Here is a 6,000-nt window from a genome sequence, read left to right as displayed (position 1 = left end):
CGGTTTTCGCCCTTATAAAATTTTCGGTTTGATTTCTGTCCTTGTAATTTTTTTTTTTCCGGAATACCTCCCTCCTCCCTGCAACTCAGCAAATCAGCCTATGTGGCGCTGACAAGAAATTTATTTATTTTTTTTTTTTTTTCACTTGCCACGTGTATAATTCGTTTTTTTTTTAAATTGTGAAATTTTAATTTCGTTTTTTAATTTTAATTTTAAAAAACTCAATTTTTTTTTAATTGTTTTATTTTTTAAAATATTTGAAAATTAATTTTCAAAAATAAAAAAAAATTATTCCGATTTTTTTCCAAAAATTTAAAAATATTAAAAATATGATTTTTTAGAATTTTTAAAATTTTAGAAAATGATTTTTTTTAAATTTTAATTTCAAAAATGATTTTATAAAAATCTAGAATTAAATTTTCGAAAATAAAATCTGTATCCAGATTATTATAAATAAAATATTTTCCATAAAAAAAAAATATGACTTTTTTTTAAAAATTTCTAATTTGTTTCTTCTAATTTAACTTTTTTTTTTTTAATTTTGAAAATTAAACTCCAGAATCTTTAAAAAAAATTAATTTCGAAAAAAAACCGAATATTTTTTCTGATTTTTTTAATATTCGAATTTAAAATAAAACCGAAAAATTCAAAAAAAATCTTATCGTTTTTTCTGATTTTTTTAATATTTGAATTTTTCTTTTTCGATTTTTAAATTTTTTGGAAAAAAATCTGAATATTTTTTTTATTTTTGAAAATTAATTATATTTTAAAAAATAAAATCTGATGTAGATAATTAAAAAAAATTGAGTTTTTTAAAATAAAAATTAAAAAACGAAATTAAAATTTCACAATTAAAAAAAAACGAATTATACACGTGGCAAGTGAAAAAAAAAGAAAAAAGTAAAATAAATTCCATGTCAGTGCCACATAGGCTGATTTGCTGAGTTGGAGGGAGGAGGGGGGTATTCCGGAAAAAAAAAATTTACAAGGACAGAAATCAAACCGAAAATTTTATAAGGGCGAAAATCGGAAATAGCCTATATTACAGGGGTGAAAAACACTATTAACCCTATTTATTAGTTACCAATATTTTCAATTAACAATGTTAAAACACAGATATTATTAGATATATTTTGTCTCTCTTTAATATGATTTTTTTTAGGGAAACGTCTCTATTCTATATGATCGATAAGTTATATTCATTTCCTTCGATAGAGAAGATACTACAAAGCAAAAGAACTTTTTTTTTTTAATTTTCAAAAAGCAAAATTATATGAAAATAAAAGAGTCAAAAACCTCAAAGAATATTTTATGAATGTCAAAATTAGAAAAGTCTTGCACATTATCTTTATTATGCATGAAAATATGGAAGAGCATAGGATCGTAGGTTTCGACTAATCCGGCGAGGTTTTCTTTATACATTACTAAACGGGAGAACCGTGTTGACGGTGGTGGAAGACCACAAAGCGCTAGAAAGGAGAAGAAAAATTGATTTGAAATGGAAATAAAAGTTTGATGTACAATGATTTGAAGGAGAGTTTGGAAGGATGCATTTCATGATGTTTGATTCATTGAAACCACACAATTCACTATAACCACATATATGAGTATAGAAGTGACATATGTAGCTGGTGATTACATAGGAAAATGATATGAATTAAATGCAACACAGGTTAGCTAATGCCACCGAATTCTTAAAGTTTAATTTTAAAAATAAATCGAAATTCAAATTGGTAAGGATTTGTGAGGGAACTTTTTTAGGGTTAACCTCGTTAACATTTAATGCAGCACAATTAGAGGGAAAAATCTAGGTTTAGGTGTTGTATGACCTAATAAGCTTTAAGAACAACCAATTTTAGGAAAAAAGACCCACTTTTAACCTATTTAATTTTATTTTTCCAAAAATACCCCTATGCTTTTTATTAAATTTTTCAACATGTTTATGTGCGATGTGTTTATTTAGTTCCAAGAACTCTACATAAATTATCCATCCTCATCGTTATCCACTTGGTGGCAAATAGTGTACAAATCCCAAAATCTAGGAGTGATGGTGCTTCAATGGTCATTAATTGGTGAATATTGTTTTTTCCTTCCTCTTCATGATGTTAGCTACAAAAATAGTACAGTGGTCAAAATAGAAACAAAATTGTATTATCCAGCTTGCAACGACGTTCGTACGGTACTATTAATTACTCCAAAAATCTGCATGAATATATTCTTAAATCAAAGATCACAATGTATCTCTTAAGATTAGTGTATAACAATCAACTAGTTGAAGTTTGTTTAAACTTTAAAGTAGACGTTAACATTAACTCAAGCATATCAAATGAACAATTAGTGATGGGAGTTAGTTTGAATAAACTTCTCTCTAAACACTTAAGAAAAATTTGTATACCATTTTCCTTATTACTTTGATTAAAAATAAAAAATAAAAACTAATGATAAAACAGTAATAGAATTGTGGATATACCGATCCCCACAATGCAGGTGCAAATAGTTCCTTCAAATTGATTTGTCGCTTAATATTTTTAGATGTTTCATAATGTTTGCCTTTTCTGGTACCTGTGAGACACTTGAAAGTGTAAGACCTTCTTTTAAATAATTAAATTAATTCCTTAGTGCATGATGACATGCTACTTTGCATTTAATTCACATTATCAATTGTACAATACAAAGAACCTTTACATAAAATAAATTATATAGTAGGAGCCAAATTGAAAGAAAAAATAAAAGTAAATTTTATATTAAAAAATACACCAACCTCTTCTTGACCATCAATCACATTACATTCTACTTGAAGTTGACCAATATATGCACATTGGACTAAGGCCGTTCTTATGAATCCAGAGATTCAGCTCTGTAAATAAAAAGAGATCCGTAATAAAATAAAAATACATTTTTTTAGGAGTGATGCTTTTTATCTATAAAACTTTTATCCCAAAAGGATCAAGAAAAAGATTTTAGCAAATCAAAGGCCTTCTTGTCCAGAAATCATGGGAGGTGATGTGTGTAATATAGGAAATGTATTTGGCAGCTCTTTCTTGCTATAGTTTGTTTTGAAAAACTTTTCAACAAGCGAATATGAATAAAGAATTTATTTATTGGATTAATCGCAGATGTTCACCACTGGTCATCTTAATTCGAGATTTTTGTCTCTCTATTTGTAAAATTGAAATTTTGGTTTCCCAATTATATAAATCTATAACATTTTACTTATATGTACCTTGAAAATATAACATTGGGATGCATGATCATATGAACGTTATGTAGAAAGTCAACAACCTCTGATGCTAGAAAGGCAAAAATTTCAAATGTAAATCATATAAAAATATGTTGATTGTTAATTAGGATTACACGTGTTGGAACATTGATGTGAAGATAGAAAGAAATTGGAAGGTTGGAAGATTAAAATATTGCTCAATAATACTTGTATCCATCATAAATTCTTTGTAGATAAAAATCAATAAGTATAAGTGAGCAAGTTTTTTCTCGAAAATTAGTCAAATTTATTAAAGATTAGTCCAACAATATAAGTTTTGTTTGATAGAAACATATCAACAACCTAACAGTGGCTAATGAGTGACACTCTCTAAGCTTTGTGTGACACTCTAAATGTAACGCCCTCTCTAATTCTTTGATTATTTTAATGAGTTTAGAATATACTTATATGATTTATGTGATTTATATGATTTATTTTGATGAGTGATATTTTGATATGTTATATGTTGGTATTTATTAGTATAATATATATACTATTTGATTTATATATATATATATATATATATATATATATATATATATATGTTATTTGATTTAGAAATATAAATGTTATTTGTTATAGAAATATATGTCATTTGTTATAGAAATATATATGATTTGTTGTAGAAATATATGTCATTTGTTATAGAAATATATATATGATTTGTTATAGAGATATATTTGTCATTTATTATTGTTATAGAAATATTATATATATATATATATATATATTGGGATAGAATATTAAGATTGGGATTAAGAGAAAAATAAGTAGGTTAAGATTTTTATAAAAAGGAGAGAAAACCTAGTTTTAGAAAAACAATTGCAAGTACGACTGTTTTTGGAAAAAGGAGGAAAAAGCCAAGAGAAGAGGGAAAAGACCTAGAGGCTGCGATTTTCATTCTTTAAGGTAAGGGTGGGACTAACATTCAATCTTCTTAAGCCTATGATTCTGAATTTATGATTTAACATGTTGTTGTTCTTAGGTTGGATAATTGGGATTAGGTTTTGATTATTGATTTTTGAATTGAAAAGTGTAGAAACCATCGAAATTGTGTTAAGATTTGAAGTTCAGGCTGTAAAATAAACATAGGTTGAGTTTCCTATCAAATTTGGGATTTGGGTTGATGAAATTGGGGCTTTTGGAGTGAAAACTGGTCTGTTCCCGTAGATTTGTCCGTCGCAACTCGCCACAGCGAGTACACTTACTCGCCTCGCTAGCTACACTTTGTGTTAAGATTTATTTAATTATTTAATTGAGTCTAAAATTTATTAAGAAAAGTTTAAAATATATTTATTTGATTATGTGATTTATTAAGTGGCTTGTGTTGTTATTTAATAGAATAAGATTTGAAAATAGAAATAAGATTGAGTTGAGAGTTTGTTATGAGATTTTAGAGAGTTTTGGGGGAGAAAGAGAAATAAGATAAAATAGAAAAAGGGTTATAAATAGGAGAAACCTAGTTTAGAAAAAAACATAACGTACGATCAATTTTGGAGAAAAGGGAGAAAAAGCCAAGAGAAGAGCAAGAGACCTAGGATTGCTGCGATTTTGAGTTATAAGGTAAGGGTGAGACTAACATTCAATAATCTTAAGTCATTGATTCTGAAAATTGGATTTAACATGTTGTAGGTTTTCGTTTTTGAGAATTTGGGAATTAGGGTTAAAAGTGGTTAATTGATGATTTTCTAAAATAATGTTTTTGGTCAAGTTTTATATGGTTTTGAGTCTCTTTTGATCTATATAAATGTTTAGACAAATTTTGGAATCAAATTTGGGCATTGGGAAGTCAAAATTGGGATTTTTGGGTGAAAAATTGGTTTTTCCCGAGAGACAGCATCTTCTGTTTCATGTTCTTGCGTCTTTTTCACACGTTTCCCTTTTGAACTGGGTTTTAATGTAAAAATGAAAGTTGTAGATAATTTTGTTAGATTTCCAATGGCTTTGGTTTAGCGTAAAAATGATTTTTGGTTTAGGAGTTATGATGAAAATACTCCAAGGAGGTCTTAGTGAATTTTTATGAATTTCAGCACAACTTTGTCCGAATTTAAAATGAAAACTGGTATTGATTGGTACAGAATTGGTCTTAGGTGTAAACACGAAAGTTGTAGGTATGGATGTTAGCTTTCTAATGTCATTGGTCTGATGTCAAAACGATTTATAGAACTTGAGTTATGGTAAAATTACTGCACGTAGGTCACAGTGAAATCTTATGAAAATTCAGCATAAACATTCTAAGTTAATCCAAAACTTATGGGATAATACCAACCCTCAAAGCTAGAAGTTTTATGAGTTCAATTAAGGTGTTTAAGAGTATAATAATATGATTTAGTGTTGGGGTAGGAATGTGGTTTGAATATAATATTACTGATGATCTGTGAAGCTATTATAATATAATTTAGTGTTGATAGTAATGTAATATATTTGTATATGCATTATGTGAATTATATATGATGTTTAAGTTGTTGTTGATTATCATTTGATATTGTTATATCTTGAGATGTTTACGTGTTGTCTATGTTGCTGTTGTTGGTTATGTGAAATATTTATATGCCTTATGTGGAAGATGTATGATGTTTAAGTTGTTGATGCTTCACATTAATATTGTTATGTTGTGAATTGCTTGTGCTGTTTAAGTTGCTGTTATGAACTGCTAAGTTGTTTGTAATGTGATTTAATGATTAAATGCATTACTCGAAATATTATTCAATGATCAACATGTTGTTGAAATGAATTGTTAT

This window comes from Medicago truncatula, chromosome 8 (genome assembly GCF_003473485.1).
Source record: "Medicago truncatula cultivar Jemalong A17 chromosome 8, MtrunA17r5.0-ANR, whole genome shotgun sequence".
Taxonomy (NCBI): domain Eukaryota; kingdom Viridiplantae; phylum Streptophyta; class Magnoliopsida; order Fabales; family Fabaceae; genus Medicago; species Medicago truncatula.
This window is presented reverse-complemented; position numbering follows the sequence as displayed.